The sequence below is a fragment of the Stegostoma tigrinum genome, chromosome 2 (genome assembly GCF_030684315.1).
Source record: "Stegostoma tigrinum isolate sSteTig4 chromosome 2, sSteTig4.hap1, whole genome shotgun sequence".
In the NCBI taxonomy this organism is placed as follows: Eukaryota; Metazoa; Chordata; class Chondrichthyes; order Orectolobiformes; family Stegostomatidae; genus Stegostoma; species Stegostoma tigrinum.
This window is the reverse complement of record NC_081355.1, coordinates 55,231,012-55,244,552: the sequence shown is the minus strand read 5'-3', so window position 1 is coordinate 55,244,552 and position 13,541 is coordinate 55,231,012.

The window sequence follows — 13,541 nt, the reverse complement described above, 5'->3', positions numbered from 1 at the left end:
TTTTTTTCCTAAAATAAGTATTGTTTGATCACTGACCAGGGATGGGCCAGTGAACCCAACAGAATCCCAACACTTGTCTATTTTTTTGGTCACAGCCAAACATTATCACTAATCCATTTCAGGTTTGTTCATAATGAATATTCGGTCACATTTTCTAACTTCATAGGAAGCTTGTATCAAACATTTAGGTTATCCTTATTTGCAGATATAGATGGCAGCAAACTTAGTTTCTCTCATCTATATTACTGTTTTTGTAATTGACCCTTGATGCACTTCCTACTAGGCTTCTTAAGTGACCCTTTGGTATTGGTACTGCAGTATGCTATCACCTCAGGTACAACCAACTACTAGTCCACTTTATTCCACAACTTTTAAAATTTTTAATAGGAATGTATAGTGATATTGACTTCTCATTCTGAATAATGCAACGGTTATTCACTGCTTTTGACTTTTGTCACTCAAGTATAATACCTCACTTAAGTTCACCTTTTTTAAATAGGCCAGTCAGTCAGAACAGTTCATCTAATTTGCCAGTTGCAGTTTGTTTTAGACTATTTGGTGATGTCACTTAACCATTAAACACATAACCCAAAGTAGGCTGGCTTCTTGAGTCCAGATATCAGTTTTCTAATTGCCCCACTTAGATAATTGAACAACTGATTAAAGTCCCCAAGGGCAATAAAGTGTGCACTTTCTCATTGCTTGTGAACTCATTGCTTCTGTTGACAATTATATTGTAATGGGGGCTGTTCTTCTGTGTAGTTATGTAAGACTTGCCTTTTGGTGTTATAATGGTCTTTTTTAGTACCTTTTTTGCTATCTTCACTGATTTGGATTATAGGAAGTGAAATAGAAGTTCTAATTACACAATTTTGAGGTAAGGTCAAAGAACAGGTAGCCAATGATAACTATAGTAGTTGAAATATTCTAATCTAAGGGATTTAGAAAGTAAACTATCTGAATTTACTAATTGGCAACAGTAAATTTCATAGGTACTTAAATTTAATTGATTTTAAACAAGTTAAACTACCCTAGTGACTTGCTGACATTTTATTTCAATCAAATAAATTTCAGGATGTAAGAATTACCAGAAATGGTGTATACAGCAGCTTGTTAATGGAGCTGTGATAACTCATGAACTAGGTTGATCAAGTGGCTGTCTTCATACACTAGCTGTCCTGGAGCAATTGATTCAGCCAAATTTTCCTCCCCTTCCAAACTTGCATTCCCTGGTATCTTAGAGCCAAACATTTGTGTCAGCTAACAGTGGGATTTGGTGGACTCGAGTTTATAACTTTGCCTGACTGAGCTCATGCTTTGGCTATAGTTCATTGGTCTCTATTTGCACTTGCAATGTGGTTATTCCATGTTTCATAACTGTAAAGCAGTGGATTTAGCAGATTATTTGTCTCCATTTCAATCTTGTTCATGTGATTGGACATTAAATATTTGATCCCAAATTTGCCAGTTGTCATTTTCTAATGTTAATTGTAGTTACAAATACTTAAATCAGTCAATTTCCACCTTGTCAATGTCCTATCAAAGAATCATACCTGTGACCAATGCTGCAAAACATCTAGCCTATAGAATTAATGATTCCTTGCAGGCTTTGTTTGGCCAAGAAGTTTAAAAATTCACTTTCAGAGGGTCATCTTCAATGGAGGAAGCAGCTACAAAACTATTCCATTCAGGTTTTTTGGTTCCTCTTAGTGCTTGCCATTGCACCAAGAGAACTCATTCCAGAGGTCTAACCTAAAGTCACTTGCCCTGAAGTAAAAGGATCTCCAGATTTCCAGCAGTAGCATCAAGAAGGGGAAATAATCTGTTTTTAAATTTGAGAGCCAAGTTTCCTGGTGTCCTGCAAATGAGTAAAGTAGATGTGGTTCCCTTTTTAAAATTGATCAAACAGGTTTTCAGTTTCCCTGGTTCTCAGCACCAGTGGTAGGCCCTGTGGAGGATGTCTCCTTCAGGACAAAGCCAACAGAGCAGATAATGGTTTCCCTACTAAATGCAGAGTGTATGGTACCTCTGTTAGTGCTTCTAAGTGGTGCTCAAGTGGAGAAGGATTCTTACATCACTTGAGGCAGAATGGGTAATGGTGATTTCTTCACCCATGTTTGACCTGATGTCATGCAACTTCATAGGGTTGTTGACATAAGGTCTTTTGCTTCCCTTCTGTGATGTCATCTCTGGAGTGGCATAGGACATGGCCAGGGATGTTGATCAGTGTTTGAGAAAAAACCTGAAGACTGGCAATGATTATCAGGCTGCTCCCTTAAGTGAGACAGCTACCAAATAGTGATGTGAAAGAATTTGCAGGGTTGATGAGGCAATGCTTACCTTGGACCTGCAATTGTGATTGCCAGCAAGCTGATAGTGAAGTCATTCACTAAGAATTAGTACAGATACAATCTCCTGCCTCCTTTCTATACTCTTGAGCACCACTTGTATCCAAAATATCCAGTTCCCTCCAGAATGGAGATAATGTTTCTGCAGATGCTGGAGATTCCAAGATAATAAAATGTGAGGCTGGATGAACACAGCAGACCAAGCAGCATCTCAGGAGCACAAAAGCTGACGTTTCGGGCCTAGACCCTTCATCAGAGAGGGGGATGGGGAGAGGGAACTGGAATAAATAGGGAGAGAGGGGGAGGCGGAACGAAGATGGAGAGTAAAGATAGGTGGAGAAAGTGTAGGTGGGGAGATAGGGAGGGGATAGGTCAGTCCAGGGAAGACGGACAGGTCAAGGAGGTGGGATGAGGTTAGTAGGTAGCTGGGGGTGCGGCTTGGGGTGGGAGGAAGGGATGGGTGAGAGGAAGAACCGGTTAGGGAGGCAGAGACAGGTTGGACTGGTTTTGGGATGCAGTGGGTGGGGGGGGGGGGGGTGGGGGAAGAAGAGCTGGGCTGGTTGTGTGGTGCAGTGGGGGGAGGGGATGAACTGGGCTGGTTTAGGGATGCAGTAGGGGAAGGGGAGATTTTGAAACTGGTGAAGTCCGCATTGATACCATATGGCTGCAGGGTTCCCAGACGGAATATGAGTTGCTGTCCCTGCAACCTTTGGGTGGCAACATTGTGGCAATGCAGGAGGCACATGATGGACATGTCATCAAGAGAATGGGAGGGGGAGTGGAAATGGTTTGCGACTGGGAGGTGCAGTTGTTTGTTGCGAACTGAGCGGAGGTGTTCTCCAAAGCGGTCCCCAAGACTGCGCTTGGTTTCCCCAATGTAGAGGAAGCCGCACCGGGTACAGTGGATGCAGTATACCACGTTGGCAGATGTGCAGGTGAACCTCTGCTTAATGTGGAATGTCATCTTGGGGGTGAGGGAGGAGGTGTGGGGACAAGTGTAGCATTTCCTGCGGTTGCAGGGGAAGGTGCCGGGTGTGGTGGGGTTGGAGGGCAGTGTGGAGCGAACAAGGGAGTCACGGAGAGAGTGGTCTCTCCGGAAAGCAGACAAGGGAGGGGATGGAAAAATGTCTTGGGTGGTGGGGTCGGATTGTAAATGGCGCAAGTGTCGGAGGATAATGCGTTGTATCCGGAGGTTGGTAGACCGCGTCTCCCGCATTTCCCGCGACACATCCCTCACACCCCGCCCCTGCCACAACCGCCCCAAGAGGATCCAACACCATTCACGACCTCATCACCTCAGGGGACCTCCCACCCACAGCCTCCAACCTCATTGTTCCCCAACCCCGCACGGCCCGTTTCTATCTCCTTCCCAAAATCCACAAACCTGCCTGCCCTGGTCGACCCATCGTCTCAGCCTGCTCCTGCCCCACCGAACTCATCTCCACCTATCTGGACTCCATTTTCTCCCCTTTGGTCCAGGAACTCCCCACCTACATCCGTGACACCACCCACGCCCTCCACCTCCTCCAGGACTTCCAATTCCCTGGCCCCCAACACCTCATAGTCACCGTGGACGTCCAGTCCCTGTACACCTGCATTCCGCATGGAGATGGCCTCAAGGCCCTCCGCTTCTTCCTGTCCCGCAGGCCCCCTCCACCGACACTTTCATCCGCCTAGCTGAACTCGTCCTCACACTCAACAACTTCTCTTTTGACTCCTCCCACTTCCTACAGACTAAGGGGGTGGCCATGGGCACCCGCATGGGCCCCAGCTATGCCTGCCTCTTTGTAGGTTACGTGGAACAGTCCCTCTTCCGCACCTACACAGGCCCCAAACCCCACCTCTTCCTCCGGTACATTGATGACTGTATCGGCGCCGCCTCTTGCTCCCCAGAGGAGCTCGAACAGTTCATCCAGTTCACCAACACCTTCCACCCCAACCTTCAGTTCACCTGGGCCATCTCCAGCACATCCCTCACCTTCCTGGACCTCTCAGTCTCCATCTCAGGCAACCAGCTTGTAACTGATGTCCATTTCAAGCCCACCGACTCCCACAGCTACCTAGAATACACCTCCTCCCTCCCACCCTCCTGCAAAAATTCCATCCCCTATTCCCAATTCCTCCGCCGCATCTGCTCCCACGATAAGACATTCCACTCCCGCACATCCCAGATGTCCAAGTTCTTTAAGGACCGCAACTTTCCCCCCACGGTGATCGAGAACGCCCTTGACCGCGTCTCCCGCATTTCCCGTGACACATCCCTCACACCCTGCCCCCGCCACAACTGCCCCAAGAGGATCCCTACCAACCTCCGGATACAACGCATTATCCTCCGACACTTCCGCCATTTACAATCCGACCCCACCACCCAAGACATTTTTCCATCCCCTCCCCTGTGTGCTTTCCGGAGAGACCACTCTCTCCGTGACTCCCTTGTTCGCTCCACACTGCCCTCCAACCCCACCACACCCGGCACCTTCCCCTGCAACCGCAGGAAATGCCACACTTGTCCCCACACCTCCTCCCTCACCCCCATCCCAGGCCCCAAGATGACATTCCACATTAAGCAGAGGTTCACCTGCACATCTGCCAATGTGGTATACTGCATCCACTGTACCCGGTGCGGCTTCCTCTACATTGGGGAAACCAAGCGCAGGCTTGGGGACCGCTTTGCAGAACACCTCCGCTCAGTTCGCAACAAACAACTGCACCTCCCAGTCGCAAACCATTTCCACTCCCCCTCCCATTCTCTTGATGACATGTCCATCATGGGCCTCCTGCACTGCCACAATGATGCCACCGGAAGGTTGCAGGAACAGCAACTCATATTCCGCCTGGGAACCCTGCAGCCATATGGTATCAATGTGGACTTCACCAGTTTCAAAATCTCCCCTTCCCCTACTGCATCCCTAAACCAGCCCAGTTCATCCCCTCCCCCCACTGCACCACACAACCAGCCCAGCTCTTCTTCCCCACCCACCCCCCCCCCCCCCCCCCCCACCCACCCACTGCATCCCAAAACCAGTCCAACCTGTCTCTGCCTCCCTAACCGGTTCTTCCTCTCACCCATCCCTTCCTCCCACCCCAAGCCGCACCCCCCGCTACCTACTAACCTCATCCCACCTCCTTGACCTGTCCGTCTTCCCTGGACTGACCTATCCCCTCCCTATCTCCCCACCTACACTCTCTCCACCTATCTTCTTTACTCTCCATCTTCGGTCCGCCTCCCCCTCTCTCCCTATTTATTCCAGTTCCCTCTCCCCATCCCCCTCTCTGATGAAGGGTCTAGGCCCGAAACGTCAGCTTTTGTGCTCCTGAGATGCTGCTTGGCCTGCTGTGTTCATCCAGCCTCACATTTTATTATCTTGGACCCTCCAGAATGGACATGTCTTCTGTATTCAATACTTTTGCTAAATTGCTAGTTTCTGTGCACCTCCCCATATTACCACACTTTATTTTTAATTTGCACATCACTTTAAATCAATGCAGTCATCCTGAAACAAGTGGGGTCAGTTTCCTACTTACTATTTTCAACCTAATCATGATTTTGAGAGATCTACCTCTCCTCAGATCTTGCTTTTCCAGGGTGAACTACTTCAATCTATCCTCAAAACTGAAATTTGTCCCAGCATCATTCTTGTAAGTTTGTTTTTGGCACTTTCCTGTAATGTTTTTGCTGAGGTCAAGAACTAGTACAAGTTAAGTACAGCACTACTCTACCTCTTACTCTAGGCCACGTCTAATAAATCAGAACACTGCTTTTTACTGCTGAACTTGTCCTGTTATCTTCAGTGATCTGTGTATGTACATCTAGGGAGCCTCTTTTCCTGCAGCCCCTTTTTAGGATTGCACTCACCATTTTATATTGTCTCTTTTTTAATTGTCTCAATGTCTTTTCATTGAACCTCATCTGCCACGTATCAACTCATTCCACCAACTTGTCAATGAACTTTTGGGAGTTCAGTACTATCCCCTGCACACAAGGACCTGGCTCACTAATAGATATTTAGAAAAGTAGAGGTCTTGATACTGATCCTTAGAACTCCAAACCTCCTGGGTTGAAAAAAACCATTGATCATTACAGTTCCCTATTACTCAAGCAGTTTTGTACTACTTTGTTACTATTCCTTTTTAAAATTCCATCACTTTCCTCTTGTCTGTTGTGTGGCTGTCAAATGTGTTTAGGAAGACCATATGTGCCTTTCCAAAATTGCCTTCAATCTTTCTGTTGCCTTTCAAAAGGAGAAAAAAGTTCACAGTTGAACAAAATCTCCCCATTAGAAATCTGTGACTCTTCCTTATCACATCAAATTCCATATGGTTACTACTTCTATTGCAAGCAATTGTTTCTAGAAGTTTCCCACCATTGAAGTTAAAGTAACTTGCCTATATTGGCTGGTATTATCCTTGCAACCTTCCCTTTTTCAAGAAATGATGTTCATAAAATACCTCCATGCTGTTACCCTGTTGTCCTTTATTTACACACAGTACATGGTCTCTGTCCAGCTAGTTCTGAGCCAGTTCCTAGAGTGAGGTAACCTGCAGAATCTCCTGTTAATGTTTACCAGGACTCCCTAGTTGGGCCAGTTTAACAACCCCCAATCAAGGAACTTGTACTCCAAGATTCACCCAGCCAACCTTCTTCCAATCACTACAGTTTGTAAGAGTAATACTCCAATCTGCCTTTTGATTGAAAGTGCTGGAGCACTGGATATAATCTATCTCTATCCTCACTTCCTTCAAAATCCATAGGTAAACCTCCATCCAGTGTTAGTTTCTTGTCAAGGTCATGCCAGTACTCCGAATTGCTTAGCAGTTTTTGAACCCTTCTCACAATAGCTTCCTGGTCACTGTAGCATCCTCCTCTCTTTTTGTAAAGATAGAACGTAAGGTGGTATAGCACAGGAATGCACTGTTTGGCCCACAATATTGAGCCAACCATGACACCAAATTAAACTGCCCTTGGTCCATATCCTTCCACTCCTTATGTATTCATGTGCTTATCTAAAAGTCCCTTAAATACCCTGATGTCTCTGCCTCTGCCTCCGCCTCCACCACCCTGGCAGTGTGTTCCAGATTGCTTGCTTTTTGTTTTTTTAAGACCTGTCCTCATGTCTCCTTTGGGTTCTCTCTCCTTTTCACTTAACACCTTGGCTATGTCGTGTGCATGTCATGTCTGCTATACTCTTAAGCACTTGGTTTTTTTTAATGCCTGTAGAAGACTCTGGATTTTCCATGTTCTTACCTGCTAATGTTTTCTGCATTTCCCCTCTGCTTTTTTATTTGTTTTATCATCTTTCCCTTGATTGTTGGTATTCCTGTTTTTTTTTTGTTTTGCTCCTGCCTTACACCTGTCATAAGCGTACCTTTTCTTTATATTTTGTCATCTCAGTAACTATGGAGGCAGAAAGTTGTCTTTTTTGGCTTTTTTTAAGAATGTAAGCTTGGGATGGTCAATTTCAGATGAGGGAGAGCCAGAGTTAAGGAGCCTAACCCCCTCCTGACCTCACCTGGGTGTTGGAGCAATAAGCAATGCCAATTTGATTCTGAACATTAGGAAGACTCCCAATGGAAACGTTTAACGCGCTAACAGAATTTGGGGTAAATTAGCAGTAGCATACACAAGACTGAATGTAGGCACCAAGACACTAGACAAGAGGTATGTGGGCCACCAAGGAAACAATCTATAGCGGAAGTGCGGTGACCATGAATGATTCAGAACCAGTGGCAAGGAAATGTGGCTTTTGCACGGGATCGCCACAAACATAGTTATTCCTGCATTAAGATGCTGCAGAGGGCTGCATCTAGATGGGTGCAAACCAGTGTATTTTTCAAGAGACCCGTGCTCTCTTGACTAATGGTGACTAATAATCAGAATCACCACTCCTACTGCATTTTGCAGACTGAGGACATTAGGGTCAGAGCCTGGTGCAGCCAGGGGGTCCCTCTGCAATACCTTTTCAAGAGTGAGAGACGATGATGTAAAGAGAGATGGCCCTTCTACAAGCTTCCTCTTGTTACCCCTCAGAGCAAAGACCTCGATCCCTCAATGATGCTAAGTCTTTGACTCCTCTATTATCTTCGGTCCGTATGCTGTAGTGAGCAATTCTGGGACTAATTCTCTTCCTTAGAACAAGCAGTAACCTTAGTAATGGCTGCTGTAGACAAACAAATCCTGTTCCTTGAAACCTTTGTTGGGATGAGAAAGCTTTTCGATGAAGGGCTTCCTTCATCCCCCTGCTCCTCCCATAGGGGGGGAAAAAAAAAACAAATCTCAAGTTCCCACAGAAGGCAAGTTTTTAGCAAGGGGAATTGAGAGAGGATTTGATAAAAATATAGAGAATTTGACAGTCATAGACATAGCTAGGAGGAAGTATTTTTACTTCTATCAATGATAGGTCTATGGGGCACAAATTTAAGATTTTATCTAAAGGACATGGGGAAGAAAATGTTAAGGAGAACAACTTTATGCATTGAGTTGTATTGATCAGGATATTGCTGCTCATGAAGATGAACTCACTTTCAAAATCTCCTTCATTTCAAAAGGAAATTGGATGGATACTTGAGGGACTTAAACTGACAGGACTGTGGGAGCTAAGAGGGACAATGTGACTGGTTGTATTGTTTTATGGGGAGACAGCTTGGTCTGAATGAGTCAAATTAATGCCTTTGGTGCCATAAATGACCCTATAACCCTATAAATGAGAAATTTGATACTGCACAAGTATAGGGCTAGTTCTGCAGGGCCAGTGAGTTTTACCAGAAGTAGTTATGACCTTGGTACCACCGACTAGTTGAAAAGAACCAGGCATGATTTCACTGAGTCTACCTTGCTTGCTAATCAGGTTTCAAGTTTGGAAACTGATGAGAGTGATAATTTCTTGGCAGAATGCAGACGGCAAAGGTTGTGGTACTACCTGTGACTCGGCTAGAGTGGAAGAGAATTAGTGATGGGATATCCATAGTCAGAGGATCAGTGTTTCTGCAGCAATAAATGTGATTTCAGGTTGGTGAGCTGTCTCTTTGATGCCAGGGTCAAGGATGTTGCAGAACATCCTTTTGGGGAGGGCGAAAGTAAAGGTTTAGATAGAAGAAGGGATGAGGTCCAAAAAGCAGATTTTGGGGATTTAGGAAGGAAATTTTTTTTTAAATAAACCAGGACTTCAAGAACTGTGATCTCTGGATTACCCCCACTACCTCATCGCAATGAGCACAGGACTAGGAGGCCTGATCGATTGAACTTGTGGCTGGAGAATTGGTGTGCGAGGGAGGACATAGACTTCTGAGGCATTGGGACAAATTCTGGGGCAGTTGGGACCTATACAAATGGAACAGTTTACACGTAAACAGGACTGGGATAGAAACCTTCACAGGGAGATTTGCTTGAACTGTTGGAGATGTTTTAAACTAGCTTGTCGGTGAGTGGGAATCGGAGGCATTCTCAAATTGGAAGGAAATCAAGGTGATAGTCAACTGAAAAAAAGTGGATGTGAAGTAAGACAAGCATCAACTAAGTTAGAACATGAGAATAAAGAAAAATAGAAAATAACAGCAGGATGGTGACATTTGGCCTTTGAGCTTGCTTCCCCCTTCAGTATGAACACAAGTGACCCTGTTTCTGCTTTCTCCCCATACCTTCAGATTCCTTTATCCCTAAGAACTATCTCTAGCCCAACTTCTTGAAAACATTCCATGTTTGGCCTGAACTGCTTTCTGTGGCAAAAAATTTCACAAGCTCACTACTGTCTGGGTGAAGATGTTTCTCCCCATCTCAGTCCTAAATTGCCTACCATGTATCCTTAGGCTTTGACCCCCAGGTTCTACGTTCCTTGTCATTGGGAGCAGCTTCCCTGCATTTACCCTGTGTAATCCGATTAGAATCTTATGGGTTTCTATAAGAAACCCGCTAATAATATTAAAACGACACAGCTAAAGGAACTAACTGCATGCATGCAATACTCACAAGATAGATGATAGAAAAACAGAAATAGTGGGCAATACATATGATTTTATTGCCATTTTATAAACCGAGATTGTGACCTAAATATTGAAGGATATTTAATAACAAGAAAGAAAGGCAATTGGAAAAGGATGTAGACTTGGATGAACACAGTAGGTCAGGCAGCATCAGAGGAGCAGGAAAGCAGATGTTTCAGGTCTGAACCCTTCTTCTGAAATGAGTAGGGCAAGGGGACTATGAAAGAAATAGAGAGAGGTTGAGGCAATGATGGAAGATGGATAGAAGAGCAGGTAGGTGGAGAGAAGACCAATAGGTTAAGGTGGCGGGGATGAAGCCAGTAAAGTGTAGTGTAGGTAAGGAGTTGGGATGGTGATTGGTCAATAAGGAGGAAGGGGCACATAGATGGGAGGGAAGACAGACAGGTCAAGGAGGCAGGGATGAGGCTAGTAGCCAGGGGGGTGGGGGTTGGTCAGTGAGGTGGGGGGAGCAGATAAGTGGGAGCAAAGGCGGACAGGTCAAGCAGGTGGGGATGAGTTGGGCTGGTCTTGGGATAAGGTCGGGGTAGGGAGATTTTGAAGCTGGTGCAGTCCACATTGAGACCATTGGGCTGCAGGGTTCCCAACTGGAATATGAGATGCTGTTCCTCCAACATTTGGGTGACAGCACCTCAATTCTGCATGCACTTCAGAGAATCTAGTCTACTACATTCACTGCTCACAATGTGGTCTCCTCGACATTGGGGAAATGAAGCATAGACTGGGTGACCGTTTTGCAGAGCATCTACGTTCTGCTCACAAAAAAAGACCGAGTTTTTTGTTGCCTGCCACTTTGAAGCACCACCCTGCTCCCTGACCAACATGTCTGTCTCTGGCTTGCTGCAGTGTTCTAGCAAAGGTCAACACAAGCTAGAAGAACAACACTTCATTTTCCACTTGGAGAACCTGCAGCCCTCCAGACTCAATGCTGAGTTCAATAATTTTAGGGCCTAAACTTTCTCGTGTCCCAGTCCCCTACACCATACACCAGGCCTTGTCACCACATGGCCTGTCATTACACACCACCTGTTGTTAATCATTAACAGTCCCCATTAACAACTATTCATTCTCTTTACCTGACCATTATCAATACTTCGTCTGTCCAACTGCTTTTCTCTCTCTTTAAGCTGTTATCCTATCGTTTATTCCCTACCCCATCTCCCCTCTCCCTTTTCTCTGTGTATAAACTGACGTTTTCCCAGCTACCATCAGTTCAGAAGAAGTGTCACTGACCTGTAACATTAACTCTGTTTCCTTCACAGATGCTGCCAGACCTGCTGAGCTTTTCCTATAATTTCGTTTTTGTTCCTGATTTACACCATCCACAGTTTTTTTTCAGTTTATATCTCGGAACTGCAGCAATCTTGCTTTTAGAAATGTCAAATGTGGTTCTTCATAAATTTACATTTTTAATATAAAAATTAATATCACTTTGGAATTACATACTCCTCCAAGGGACTAACATAAACTGAATATCATTCTTCATCCATGATTGTTCAGTGATCCTCCTCTACAAGAGATGGATATTGTATAATGGATAGAAAATTCACTAATATATTGAAAAAACGAATTGAAGGTTCCTTCGTTTAAACTTCTTTTTCAATCAACAATGTCAAAATATCCCTGTGTTGAAATGATATTATTTTATATTCTGATAAGTTTCCCCTTGTATTTTGAACGCACAAGTGGTAGGGTTCAGGAGTCACCCAGTGAATCTTTCACAAATCAGAACTCATTGTTTAAGGCCTAGAGTGCCTTTCTGGATTATTCCAAGGTGTTCCACTCATCTCAATCACTGTCTGAAGATCTAATAATAATTCACCCCTTCAACGTTACTCCTTTAACATAGGATGTCTCCCAGATTCTTCAGAATAATTGCAGCCTTGGCTTTATCTTCTATACAATACAGATCTTGAGAATATCCTCTATGCAGCACATCAGCAATTTGTTGATGGAATGCAATTCAATAAAAATGTACTGAGCTTAAGTTATTTATTATTTGAGAGAATAAATATTCAAACCTCAGGTACCAGCCAATGATTATGTTGCTGTTAATGCTACATAATGGGAATTCTTTATTGACAAAATCAGAAGAAAGAGATATATCATTAAAGGGATTTATGCCTACATTAAATAAATAATTAGGTAATTACAAAGTGGCACAAAACTACCTTGATAAAACATATAATTTCTGAGTGTCCTCAAATGTCCAAGTGGTATTTGATTGTAAGAATAGATTATTTGCAATTCTATTTTCCGACAAGGTCAAATACCTAAGTATTCATTGCTAATCTCCACCTGCTGAGACTCCCACTTTAAAATATGGTTTACATTCAGTATTAAAGATACTACCTGCATTTTAAATATTTGAACATCAATGACATTTGTGACTAATTAGAGAGATGGAGTACCACTAAGATATGTAGACTAGTCTCTGAGTTTGCGTTCTGTGCAACTGTTTTCCCATGTGTAGTTGTTTTCTGGTTATAAATTGACAATATAATTTACCTAGATTTATTTTTATATTCTTACCATTGATGGGAGTTGAGTGCATTAGAACTACATAATTTAAAAAAGCTGAATGGCTACTTCCTAAATCTTCTCATGTTTGAATGCACAGAAACTTTTGAGTTAGTGCATCATTATGTAATGCATAACATTAAATATGTCATGCTTTAAAAACTTACTGAAAAAATGATACCAATTTTGTGTAGGATATCTACATGTGTGTCCTGGGAAAAGAGAATTTATTTCCTTACCTTGTTACACCACACTGAAGATGTGATTTCAGAGCTGTCCTTTGTCAGTTGTAAAAAATTTCAAACAATCTATATGTAGAATCAAATATCACTTGAATGTTTGAAGACACTTAGGAATTATATGTTTTATTGAGGTAGTTTTGTGCCACTTTGTAATTAACTAATTATTTATCCAATGTTGACATAAATCACTTTGATGTACTTCTCTTTTTTGGACAGTGGTTTACTAATGTCCTTCAGGAGTTGAAATGCTCCGTCCCTACCTGATCTGGCATACATGCACCATATAATCAAGCAATTTTCTGACCTAGTCGTTACTTACTGAATTGTACCTTAAGGAGACCACCATCACAATCCTGAAGCATGTCTTATTCCACTAACAAAACTGACCCACCAAAGGTGGCAGCATTTGTGCTATACTGTTGCCCCGAGAGTTCTC